This window comes from Tamandua tetradactyla, chromosome 7 (assembly GCF_023851605.1).
Source record: "Tamandua tetradactyla isolate mTamTet1 chromosome 7, mTamTet1.pri, whole genome shotgun sequence".
Classification (NCBI taxonomy): domain Eukaryota; kingdom Metazoa; phylum Chordata; class Mammalia; order Pilosa; family Myrmecophagidae; genus Tamandua; species Tamandua tetradactyla.
The window spans coordinates 140386624-140400727 of record NC_135333.1 but is presented as its reverse complement, the minus strand read 5'-3'; the positions used below and the strand labels follow the sequence as shown (position 1 = coordinate 140400727).

At 37.7% G+C, this 14104-nt stretch overlaps 1 long non-coding RNA gene and 1 pseudogene across 2 annotated transcripts in view; both read left to right on the top strand.

The window, feature by feature from the left end:
- Nucleotides 1-14104, top strand: part of LOC143642713 (uncharacterized) — a 75573-nt gene that overhangs the window by 14511 nt on the left and 46958 nt on the right. The gene's annotated exons all lie outside the window — the stretch shown is intronic.
- Nucleotides 9276-12170, top strand: LOC143690193 (afadin- and alpha-actinin-binding protein-like; annotated as a pseudogene).

Genomic DNA, 14104 nt, shown 5'->3' with positions numbered 1-14104 from the left:
TCTTTCTTATTCTGTGCTCCCTGTGTTTCAGTTGATCAAATGAGCTATACAGATAGGTTGAATTAGATTATGCACTACAGAAAATTTCAGTTCCAGATGAAATAGACCTTTCTTCCATGGGTCTCAAAGAGTATGTGTGGTTCTAAAATATAGACACTGTCTTCCTTACCCCTATGTTCTGAATTACTTTAACCCCAACCTGTTCAGCTTCGTCCTTATCTCTAAATATCAGGTTATATATACAAAACAGCCTCTCAAAAATCCAAGAATAATAATCACCACTCCAGACTTAATGTGTCTGCTCTAAAAGCTTACAATCTAGTGCCTGGTTTCTTATAAGAATTTTCTAAAGGTGACCATACCATACTTGTACATTGTTTCTGGTTTATTTTGTCTCACCAAATGTCCCATATAGTCATCCACATTGTTGCATGCCTCATGACTTTATTCCTTTTTGTAGCAGCACAACCTTCGTTCATAAGTATACACCATCATTTACCAATCTCCTTCTCCATCAGTGCATCTGCATTCACCAGGCATCATGTATAGGGCCCAAAGTCTACAGTCCATCAACATTCTCAATTTTAGATAATGTCATGGTTCCCAAGAAAAAAAAAAAAACAAACACACTCTCGACAAATAGGAAATCTAAACCTCCCCTTAACTCTTGTCCCTCCCCACGTTATTTACCTCTGCTGTTGCTGTGGTAGTGTGATGGTTTCCTTTCGAACATAGCTCTAAGCATGCAAAGGCGTGGGCATTTTAATGGCAGATATAACTTACTGTGATATTGTACAAAGAGGCTTACCCTTAGGGCTAGGAATTCTAAATCCTGGTCCCAGCTCTGCCACAATCTAGAGGGGTGACTATTTATGGATATACGTTTCGTTCCAAGAATAAGAAAGATTTGAATAATAACTGAGACCTTGGCCAAAGAGCTTATTTTTCTAGGCCTTTGGTTTTGTTATGTGCATATGTGTTCTTTTTTGAAATATGAGAATGTTGGACTGCATTTTTATATAATTACCTTCATAGATTTTTATTCATCATCATCTTTTGTGGGTGTCCAGAGTTGAGTGACATTTGATGACCAGGAATAAATGACAATTATTCACTTCCCCAATGCTCCAAAAATTTTGATACTTGACACACTTAGCATCATTAAGATGACCTCATAAAATCCATAGCAAAGTCTCATTTTATAGAACAGCATTTGAACTGGAATGCCAGTTTTATAGAACAGGAATGATTGCAGCAATCTGTAGGTTTACATCTGTCAGAGGCCCAGGAGATGACAATAAAATATACCTCATCCCCTTTACGGCAGTTCTCGCCTCCTTTACACATCCGCATTACATTGTAAACCTTTAAGTTCCTGTTGAATAGTCTTGCTGGTTTAATAGTGCCCACTCCCTTTCTCTGATGTGAAAAGTTGCTGAGAAAAATGTTCAATATTTTTTCTTGATTTCTCTTCTCAGTTTTCTTGTTCCCCTTACTCTTGCAGACAATTAGAGCACCCACTCTCTGATCTCTGAAAGTTAAGATGATATAAAGGAAGGTAAAAGGGACGTGAGCAAGCCAACGGAATATAATACCAGTTTTCTTTTTAAATGGTTTCTCCTCACAGCACTGCAAAAGTCTCTCTCCTAAGAAGTGCATTCTGGATTTCTTGGAGGAATTCTACAAGCTTTTGACAACAGCTTTGAAAATGACTATAGGGTGGGGAAGATCTGCAATGGATGTCAAGTTGAAGGAGGATTGGAGGAGAAAGGCAAATGGGGAGCCGGGTTAGATTCTTTCCCTTTTTTTAGCCATAGTTCATCTTGCCTCTGGTGGAAGGAATTTTTACGTCTTTGAGCTTCTTTGTAACTCTTGTTATATATCATATGGGCAAACTACCAGTTATCATAAAAGTAGAAATCCCATTTCATGGAATAACTTTTGTATAGCAAGCTGTTCTGTAAACAAAAATCTAAACAACCATGAAGGGTTAAATTATAAAATTCCATCTTTCAGGGATAGTACCCTACTTCAGCTTAATAAAGCCTAGGAGTTCCTTAGGAAATAGAGGATCCATTTCCTTCACTCTCTCCCAATCAAATCTATCATCAATTCATGATAAAGTCAAATATATCTTGATTCTGTCCACTTCTCTCCGTGTTCACTGCTACCATCCTAGTTGAAGCCATTCAATCTCTTACCTGAAAAACTATAATAGGTTTTTGTCTTCAAATGCATTTTTGCTCCCATTCAATCTATCTGTCACACAGCTGAAAAGGTACTCTCTTAAAATTGTAAATAAGGTTATGTCCTCTCCCTGCTTAAAACTCTCCAGAGACTTTATATTGCATTTAGAATAAAACTAAAACTGTTTCAATTGCTGTGCCTGATCTCAATTGTTCTTACCTCCTATCACTTGCCCCTTTGCTCAGGATTCTCCAGGGCACTGACATTCTTTTGGTTTCTTGTTCCACCATGAAGTCTTTGTATTGATATGCCTACTACTTGGAATTTTCTTCCTCTGGCAGCTCATGACTGGCTCGCTCTCATTATTAATGCCACCACCTCAGAGAAGTCATCCTTGGCCAGTCTATCTTAAGGACCAACCCCCTTCCTGTGTTCACTCCCCCTTTCCACCTACCCATTGTAGCACTTAAGATCCTCTGTGATTACCTCGTTCATTGATTTGTGAATTTATTCTCTGCCTTCTTCACCACGGAATCCTCAGAACCCAAACCAATGTGTGTTTTTAAATAGCACTCAGTAAATATTTACAGAATGAATGAATAAATGTAGCCTGAGTTTGCCTAGAAATATCTTTATAAAAAGATAAGTGAAAACAAATATGAAAAGCAAAGAGAGCACCCAAAGACAATTATACTGTGGAACTGGATTTGTCACTGAACCATGAGAGTGGAAAGATGGTACAAGTCACAAAGTGGTAACCCAATGATCAGGGTTCATGAGCCTGAATCACTTTCATTATGGAAAGAAAAGAATTTGACACGGACAATTATTATATAAAATCGATGTGTTAAGGTGTCGCTTCAGTCTGAGGTTCTCCCTATTTGTACAAGTTGAACTATTAAAAAAAATGTGTGTGCTCTAGTCAAAATCTAAATGACAAATTTGACTAGAGCATTTCCTAATATAACTCATGTAGATAGTTTGATTGAATGTCATAAGTACGTGGAATCTAAAAAAAAAAAAAGTGTGTGTCTTTAATACATAGTGAGCAAATGTTCCAACATACCAGTGAAACTTATTATTTGCAGCTTTAACTCATAATTGCATAATGTGAAATTTACGTACATAGTATCTGTTACACATTGCACAACTCTAATTTATATCCACTAAGCTTTGGTTAGATACAAAAATGCCATGACATTTCTGTTATGCCCTATCTAGTTACCAAGTTTTTTTCCTTTTTATTCTTTGAGCAACTCATGTAGTCTAATTAAGTAAAAAATTCTTAAACTCATGTAACTACAGTATCATTATTTATACTTAAAAATTAACATGTCCTTAATATAAAATATTCAGTTGATTTTGAAATATCCCAATTTCTTATTTTTTTTTACATTTTTCAAAAAAAATCATAATCTACATGAGATCTACATTTTGCATCTGATTGATGCCTCTTAAATCTCTTTTAATCTATAGGTTTCCCCATCCCACATTTTTTTTCCTTGCTATTCATTTGTTGAAGAAACCAACATCTATCCTGTAGAGTTTTCTGCATTCTTTTCAGCCCTCCCCTGAATTTTGTGTGGCTTGTATAGAGAGGCATGGTCAGAACACACCATTGATAATTTTCTCTATATTTCTATCAGGAAGAATATAATGTCTATTGTCTCTCTTTTGTGAGGTTAAAATTGACTGGTGAGTTCCCTTGTTGTTAGTCTTATATATCCACCATAACACTCCCCGTCAGCTTTCATCTAATAGTTTTACCAGTCATTGATGGTGTATTAGCTAGGGTTCTCTAGAGAAACAGAATCAGCAGGAAATATCCACAGACATAAAATTTATAAAAGTGTCTCACGTAACTATGGGAACCCAGAGTCCAAAAACCAAAGGGCAGGCTGTGAAGCTGATGACTCTGATGAAGGGTCTGGATGAACTCCACAGGAGAGGCTCCCTAGCCAAAGCAGGAAGAGAGACTGCCTCTTCTGAATCTTCCTTAAAAGCCTTCCAGTGATTAGGTTAAATGTCACTTATTGCAGAAGACACTCCCCTTGGCTGATTACAAATGGAATCAGCTGTGGATGCAACCAACATGATCACGATTTAATTCCATGAAATATCCTCATAGCAACAGACAGGCCAGCACTTCCCCAACCACATAAATGGGCATCACCACCTGGCCAAGTTGACACATGAACATGACCATGATAAGTGGTATTCCAGCAGCCTTGACTCTTGAAAATAATTGTATAAAAATATAACTTTTACAATGTGATTGTGATTGTGAAACTTTGTGTCTGATACTCCTATTATCGAGGATATGAATGGATGAGTAAAAAAATATGGATAAAAATAAACAATAGGGGGAAACAGGGTAAAATAGAATTGGGTAGATTGCAATACTAGTGGTCAATAAAAGGACCTGGTAAGTTGCATGGTATGTACAAGTTTTTTCTTTTTTCTTTTTATTTCTTTTTCTGGAGTGATGCAAGTTTAAAAAATAATCATGGTGATTAATACACAACTATATGATGATATTGTGAGCCACTGATTGTATGCCATGTATGGAATGTATGTGTGTGAAAATTTCTCAATAAAAATATTTTTTAAAAATAGAGCCTGCCATGCTGAAGACCCAGATTCGATTCCCAGTGCCTGCCCATGCATTAAAAAAAAAAGAAAGAAAAAGAAAAATATTTAAAAAAAGAAAGACAGGATATATGCTTGAATCTATTCTTCTATTAACCATTGTACACAATAGTTATTTGATACCTTGTACTCTTCCAAATGTGACAATTAGCTTTTTTTGCTATTGTCCATCTTTACTAACTCATGAGCTTTAGCATGTTATATTTGTTTCAATTCACTGCAGTTATTCATTTTAGAGCTCAGCTTGCCCCATCTTTGGCCAGCGTGAGCCCCTTCTGTTGTTTCCTGAATCCTCGTAACACAAACCTAAGCAGTTACTGATTGCTCCTTTGCTTTCTAGATGTCAAGATTTTCAAGGCTCATCTTGTACATTTTTTTATGTAAATCTGGAATCAATCTTTTCTCCAAGTACCCCTGGTTCATTTTAGAGGAGAGCTGTATTTAAAGTCCAGCAGTTCTATGGGTACACATTGCTAATTAACTGGTCATTATTATTTCTAGGCCTTTTCAATTGTCAGGGCTAGGAATTCCTTAAGATAATAACACCATGAGGTCACACTGGCATTTGCCATTCAAAATTAGCATTGCACAGTTTCTATATAATTTTTTATTTTATACTTGTATCTTTTCTCTTATAATAAGACTCTTGGTTCCCAACATCATGAATATAATTGCTTATATTCTTTATCTTATAAAATGCATACTAGTTTCAGAAAAACTATCAATATTATCTAAGATTCCTTTGCATTTTCCATTAGGGAAATACAGTCAAGTATCAGTAAGTTTCCTCCTCATTTGTTTCATTATAGTTTCAGTTTGGGTATTAGTTTTTTTAATCTTCATTTTTCGTTTAGAATTACATAAACCATTTACATGGTTGCAAATTGGAATCTATAAATCAAGAAATATTCAGAAAATTCTAGTTTGTATTCTCATCTTGTCTCTTCTCCTATGGATGTTTTTTTAAAAAAATTTTGTCTATGTTTCCAGTTTTTAAAATGAGAATATGTAACTATATATGTAATTCTAAAGCTTGCCTTTTTCACTTAATAATATATCCTCAGAGAAATTCTATTAAGCATTGGTTCAATTTTTTTGTGTGTGTATATACTGTATGGCGGGGTCACATTTCATCATTTTTCCATGTGAGTATCTTGTTACTGCAGTACCATTTGTTGAATTTTTGTTTGTTTGCTTGCTTTGTTTATTTGTTTTGTGAGAAGTGCATGGACCAGGAATAGAACCCGGGTCTCCCACATGGCAGGCAAGCATTCTACCACTGAACTCCCCTTGCACTGGTTCAATATTATTTATTTGTTCAAATAGGAGGAAACTTTCTTTTTATCATTGAAGATGTGCAATCACATTAGGTTGCTATTTCATTATCACAAGGAGAACAGACACTACCACATCTCTTAAGTGTGTTTCAAAGCTCAGAAAAATAACCATTCTCTCAAACCTCATTTGAGTTTTGTAGTGCTTGTCAAATGAACCAGATACCTAGAATCTTAAAATTTTATTTGATATATAAACTATTAAATGATAGACAAATTTTAATACCACTAGTGCCTAGTATTGTGCCCACACAGCACTCAATAAATGTTGATATGAAATTATAAATACTTCTTCCACCAAGGCCTTCCATAAATGGAATATATTTTTATTAACCTATTATTTTTGTTTATTACAACACTGATAAATGAAATTTTCTAAACTTGTATTCTTAAAATGGACTACTTAATGCTCTGTTATTATTATTATTGTCATGATGATTTAGTTATGCATTGTTACTCACTGAACGGGGCTTTCCACAAATTTCCTCTTTTTATTCTGGGCTTTGAATAAATGACATGTTATAAAACACAATCTATTCATTATTATGAAGGAAGAAAAAAATGGTTACATTTTTCTTCTTGCTTCTGTAGTCAAATTGACATTTTTCATAGGATTGATTAAAACCCTTGTTACACATTGTGAATGAACCTATGAGACATTATGTGATGCAAAATAAGCCAGAAACAAATGAGCAAATATTGTGTGGTCTCATTTAGAAAATACTTATAAGAAAATTGGGGCCTAGATTGTAAGCTCTTGTACCAGTTACATTTAGTCCGGAACTGTAATTATTATTTCTAGACTTTGAGAGGCTATGCTATATGTGTACAACTTGGTATTTCCCTGAAATTTTGGGTACCCATTTGACACCTAAGACTCAGAGTAGGAATTCTGAGGTCTGAAATGCAGCATTGCCACATAAAACAACTAATGAAATTGAAAACAGAAATCAGACTTCCATAAGAGATAAGAATGAAACCAACTGGGTCTGGACTAAGGTAAATAGAATACAGGGGTAAGGAGGGCATTGTTTGAATTTTAGAACTTCACCTACTCTATGAGACCAAAGGAAGAGAGGCTATTTTGTCCAAAACCTAAATTTTCTGTAGCACAGAATCTAACTCAACCTGTCTGGATAGATCATTTTAACAACTCAAACACATGGAGCTCAGAATAGGAATGAGGGCTTGTAATTCTGTACAGCTTAACATAATTCCCAGATACATCCCAGGACATGTTGAGCAGATAATTAAAAAAAAATTAAAAAGTATTGGCAAATTTCTTTGAGGGATGGAAGACAAAATATGAACTATTAAATTTTACCACCAGGAAAACCCCTGATACTGTCTCAAACATTAGGGACTCCCAAGTCAACAGGGCAAGCCCTTGATCTTGAGGCTTGCTCTTGTGAAGCTTATTGATGTAGCAGAGAAGCTAAGCCTACCTATCATTATGCCTAAGAGTTACTTCCAGAGGACTTCTTTTGTTGTTCAAAAGTGGCCTCTCTCTAAACCCAACTCTGCAAGGAAAATCATTATCCTTCCCCCTACATGGTACATGACATCCAGGGGTGAAAGTCTCTCTGGCAACGTGGGAGATGAATCCCAGGGATGAGCCTAGCCCTGGCACCATGGGATCAACAATGTTTTCCTGACCAAAAGAGGGATAATAATTGTAACAAATAAGATATCAGTGGCTGAGAGAGTTCAAATAGAATCTGGAGGATACTGTTATGCAAGCTTCAGCTAGATATTGCTATTTATTATGGTTTGCCAAACTCCAACGAAAACTATTCCTGCAAAACCTAAAGAACACCTACGGCTCTGTCTGAGATTCTACAAAAGTTCCATGCACTATGATTACTTTCCAGAAACCTACAACCTCCAGATAGTTTCCAGGCCAGGTAAATCCTCAAACCCAGAGGGGTCAGCCTCTCCAGAACATCAACTTCTCCATTCCCCTATCCCATATTATCAACAGCCCTTTCCAAAAGGAAAAAGTTAAAATGGGCATAGCCCAAATACCTCTAATGATTGAAAGAAAGATCAAAGGAGAAAGTGGAGTTATAACAGAAAAGATAGGATTTAACAAATGAGTATGATTGCTAAATCATTATATTAATACTTCTTTTAACCCCCAGGATCTTGGAACTATAACCCATATTAAACTCTGAAATCTGCTCTATTACTAATTGTTGCATGTGCTTTTGAAATTATAGCTTTTTTGTATATATGCTATTTTTCACAATTAAAAAATCCCTATTTCATAAGCATGATCTGAATGATTATGTAACTCCAGTCATAATAGTAAATAAAGAAACTGGAGCTTTTGTATACAGAATTAGGGGTAGTAATCTTGGACTACAGTCTTTCTATATTGTATTCATCTATTGAAAGGAAGCTTATCACTCTACTTTAGCTAATGTGCCATTTGGAATCTTTTCACTTCCTTCTGAACCTTAGTATCAGTATCTTTGTGTTTATGCATAACATTCTATCACTGTGATGCTACTTTGGAAAAGCTTTCTGGATGAAAGTGACTCACTGAAACTATCACTAAGATAAAATGATTATGAAGATCCCCAAAAGTTAAAACTTGTTCATCTCCCTTTCAATTATTTTAAGAAGAGGGGAAGACCTGATGTGGCTTTTAGAAAAGAACCATCAGCTCTACTCAGAACAATGTGTTCCTCTATTGTCATCCCTACATTTTATATACTTTGAACATAGCAACTTTTAGGTAAAGTGTTTTCATTTAATTGGTGTCTCCTTTTAAAAGTTAAATCCTTGAATGCGTTCTAAACATTGAAACTAATCAGGCAGTTCATGATTTTTAGATTTTCTAAATCAATAGTGAGTCACATCTTTGAAAAAAGTTCTACTAAATAGCTGTTGGGGAGCAAGCAGGAGCCCAGGCTGTGCAGGGGGTGGGGTGGGGAGCGGGGACTGCAGGAGGCTGTTAGGGCGCTGAGCCATGGCTCCCCACCGCTCCCAGGGGCTGTGACAGAGATGCCTGCTTGGAAGAGTGACAGCAGCTGGACTGAATGCGTCACTGCTGAACTAGCTTCCTTAGGTATCCTGGCACTGGTGATTGTTACGGGAGAGTGGACAACTGTTACAGATCCAGGTGTGTCTTCAGAAAGCAAAAATCCCTCTCAATATACCTCAGAAACAAAGATGTCTCCATCAAGTTTATATTCACAACAAAGTGCTATGTATTTTAATACCTTATAAAAAATATGCATAGTGTTTTCAATGCCTTGTGCATAGGAGAGAATTTTGAGCAGAGAATTTCATATCTTGTTCAGGAATTGGCTGCTTTCGGTTTTCCTTCTTTATATAGTCCAAAGATAAAGAGGCAAAGAGAGAATGAAGTATAGTTGCTATTTTAAACCGTGTGAATGAAATCCTTGTACTTCAGCAGAAGAACCTTCTTGTTCAGGAAAATGTGGAAACACAGAATTTGAAACTGGAAAGTGATATGGACCGTCTACTACAGAACTGCTACACAAAACTTAAGGAACAGTTGTGAATCTCTAGGAGAGAAATGATTGGGCTTCAGGAAACAGACAGACAATTACAATGCAAGAACAGAAATTTCCTTTAGCTACTTAAAAATAAGAAGGATGAGGTACAAAAATTACAAAATATCATCGCAAGTTGAGCTACTCAATAAAATCATGATATGAAGAGAAAAGGATGTGAATATTATAGACTAAAGGAAAGTCTGCGTCAACTTGTTATGAACAAGAAGGATTAAAAAATAGCTATGGATGTTTTAAATTACGTAGGAAGAACTGATGGAAAAAGAAGCTCCTGGGTGACTGGTAAAACTGAAGACAGGAATGAAGATGAAATGTACAAAGCTCTCATGAATGATTATAAATTTCATCAGAAGCAAATCCTACTGGAAAACGCTGACCTTAAGAGGGTTCTTCAGCCATGAAAAAGGAAATTATTTCTCTTCTTTCTCCCAAGAAGCAGAGACCTAGAGAAAGAGCTGGTGGTAGCACAGGCACTGTTACGTCTGATGCGGAAGGTGATGCTGGGGAACTGAGGAGAGAAAGTTATGTGGGACCGTTCCCGTGAAACTGTGAGAGAGCCACTTATGAACGGCATCAGAAAACAGCGGAGAATTTTTAAAAATCATATAGAAAAACTTGATAACCAAGTTTCAAAGGTAAACCTTGAAGGTTTTAATAATGAAGATGTAACCCCACAACAAGACCATGAACAAGAAACTGAAAAACTTGAGTTAGAAATTCATCTGTGTAAGGAAATGATCAAAGCTCAGCAGCAACTTTTACAGCAGCTCACTACTGCGTGTGATGATAACACTTCACTACTATGAACCTGTTATTTGTTAGAAGAAAAAGGAACACCTCAAAGAGGAATGTCCCTATTCGAAGAACAAAAAAAAAAAGAATTTTGAGAGAGAAAGACGAAGCTTTATAAAAAGCCGCTTGTGCGGCTTTTAAAGGATGTATGTACCCTAGAAAAGCCATGTTTTAATCCTAATCCCATTTTGTAAAGACAGCCATTTCTTCTCATCCCTATTCAGCACTGTATGTTGGAAACTTTAATTAGATTATCTCCATGGAGATGTGACTCAGTCAAGTGTGGGTATTAAACTTGATTAGGTGGAGACGTGTCTCTACCCATTCCAGGTTGGTCTTCATTACTTTACTGGGATCCTATAAAAGAGGAGACTTTTTTTTTTGGAGAGAATGCCTTTTAAAAAATGATGAGAAAGCCACAGCAGAGCCCAGCAGAGCCGCGAGGCTGAGAGAACCACCAAGTCCTCCAGCCAGCGACCTTTGGAGATTCTGAGAGAGCCAAAGAACTATGAAGCAGAGAGTCACACCAGCCAGCGAGTTTTGGAGATGAAGAAGGAAAACACCTCCCAGGGAGCTTCATGAAACAAGAAGCTGAAAGAGAAAGCCAGCAGACTTCGCCATGTGCCCTTCCAGCTGACAGAGAAACCCTGAACGTCATCAGCCTTCTTGAACCAAGGTATCTTTTCCTGGATGCCTTAAGTTGGACACTTCTATAGGCTTGTTTTAATTGGGACATTTTCTCAGCCTTACAACTGTAAACTAGCAACTTAAAAAATTCCCTTTTTTAAAAAGCCATTACATTTCTGGTATATTGCATTCCTGCAGCTGCCAAACTACAACACCACTGTTTGGCTTGGCTTGGAGCAAAAGGCATTTTGAAGAAGAAAGATCTAGTTAGTTAAAACAACAGTTTTTAAATATGACTTCCTTTGACCACCAGAACTCAGAAAATATGAAACTTTTTAGAAAGTTCTGACCGGGCCAATCTTACTGTACACTCCAGGCCATGGCAAAAGAAGACTCACAGTGTGTCTAATGCATCTCCAGTTTACATAAAATTTACTAAATCTCTTCCTGCTTCTCCTTTACTTCAGACTTTTGCCAGGCACATTACTGTGTGTCTGAATATATTCAAGCAGTGTGCTGAATATAACTCCTGAAGACATTAGAACAAATCAAGTGTTGTGGGGCACACCAGAAGAGAGACCACATACTTCAAAACTGCAAGCCAATTTGGAGTCCTTATTAGCCGGCCAGCAACCACCCCAGAAACTTCCAAGAAGGAAGATTCAGAGAGCAGCCCCTAGAGGTTTTCAAGGTGTGCTTATAAAGGCTAAAATTATGTTGTGGTTTTGCAGTGGTTAGCAAGCAAGTGTATCATAGAAGCAGAAAAATGCCATTAGCTGTTGCCAAAACACATCCCATTCTCTCAGTTTCCTAACATTGGTTATTGTTTAACTCTTGGGGACATTCCGCCCCAGTGTTGTGGGGACTTTCCTGCTTGGGCCTGATTGATTGCTCCTGGCCCTCCACACAAGTTGGAAGAGAATTTATAAGCAACTCATGGAGCTTGGCATCCAGACCCACATCATGGGAAGTTTGTTATGGTGGATGCTCCTTGACCTACGCAAATTCTCATATAGAAAAAGATGACTTACCTTAGATATGTGGACATGAATTTTTTTCAATAATCTGTTCATAAAATTTCACACCTAAGTGGAAACAGTGTTTGTCATAACATCAATCATCTCTTAATAATTTAAGAAAGATGGTTTGAGTTATTTGTTCAGACTTTTCTGTTCTCACCCTAAAGATCTAGCATTTTAATTGATTTAAAAGGATATAAAAGCTTTGGATACATGTTTTCTAGGAACAGAAACATCTGGTTCGGTGAAAAAAGGAATGTATAGATGTTTGAATGGAAACAAAAGCACTAGAATAAGTTTCCTCTTATAGGCATTAAAAATACATTATAACGAAAAAAAAAAGCTGTGGCAGAACATGAACAGCAGTGGACCTGGAAAAAGCCACACAGGCAAAGATGATCCCAGGCTAATTAAAATAAAAGGTTATGCTCTGATTTGCTAGCTACCAGAATGCAACACACCAGAGACGGATTAGCTTTTAATAAAAGGGGATTTATCTTGTTGGTTCTTCAGAGGAAAGGCAGCTAACTTTCCACTAAGGTTCTTTCTTAACGTGGAAGGCACAGGATGGTCTCTGCTGGTTTTCTCTCCAGACCCCTGGGTTCCGACAACTTTCCCCGGGGTGACTTCTTTCTGGCCTGGGCCGAGCTGCTAGTGCTGAGACAAGGAATGCCGAGCTGCGAGGCTGTGCAATATGGCGCTCTCTCATTTAAGCACCAGCCAATTAAGTCAAACATCACTCATTGCAGAGACACGCCTCCTAGCTGACTGCAGATGTAATTGGCAACAGATGAGGTTCACGTACCTTGGCTCATGTCCGCAGCAACAAGACTAGGTATGCTCACCTGGCCAAGTTGACAACTGAATCTAACTAACACAGGTTATAAATTAAGATCTCTGGGGACCTTTCCAGTCCTGTGAAATCTTGATTAACAAGATCTAGAAGTCAGAAGACCAAATGATCTTTGTTCTCAAATATGTAAATCTTGACTTTTCCATGCTCTCTCCCAAACCATAGCCTTTGCACAACTCTTGTCAAGATCACCAGTGACTTCCATATTGCCAGATTAAATGCTCATCTCTCAATCCTCATGTTATCAACCTATCAATAGCACTTGTTACAACTAATCATTCTCTCTTCCTTGAGACACTTGTGTTCATTTGGCTTCCAAGACATCACACTCTCCTGCTTTTTCTCCTACCACTCTATCAATACCTTCCACTTTTGGTTGTATAGCTTGGCATGTGATAGGCAATTGCTGAACCCATATTTCAAAAACAAAACATAGTTCCAGGCAAAGACAGCAGTTTAGCAATGTGCGCATTTTAGTTTGTCCTCCAGAACAATGAGTAAATAACCAGAAACAATACAGAACAGCTCCTGAGGCCATTCAGTGACTGGACACACAGCGTACCCCAGTCTGGACCAGCTGGACTGGCTGCGAGCCCCCCCAGAACCATGAGTTCCCCAAGCAGTGGCAGCCGGCTCCCCTCCCCATGGCTGCTTCCCAGAGGGGAAAGGAAAGACACTTCACCAGCAGCAGGGACTGAGCCCAACCAAACACCAATTGTGGAATTAATTAACAAATTCTGACTACTAAAAATAGGCCCCCAGCTCAGGTGAACCTGGTCAAAGCAGAAGTCGCTCATTTTTGCCCCGGGTGCCAAGGGGGCAGGGCTGATGGAAAAAAGGAAAAAAAAGAAAGAAACAGAGGTTTTTGTGGCTGTGTTTCCACAAAGGCTTGACTGCCTTTGGATACAGTGGCAGGGCTCCTCAGGCTGCAACTGCCCCAGGCATAGGCAGAAACAAACTCATTTTGAGGGCTTATCTGGAACCTGTGCCTTCCCCAGGGGAGGGGTGAAGCCCAACTCAGGTGGAATCCCTCTCTCAAGGAATTCAGACACCAGGGCTTGGTAATTTGAAGCCATTAAAACCAGTCTACAACCTCTC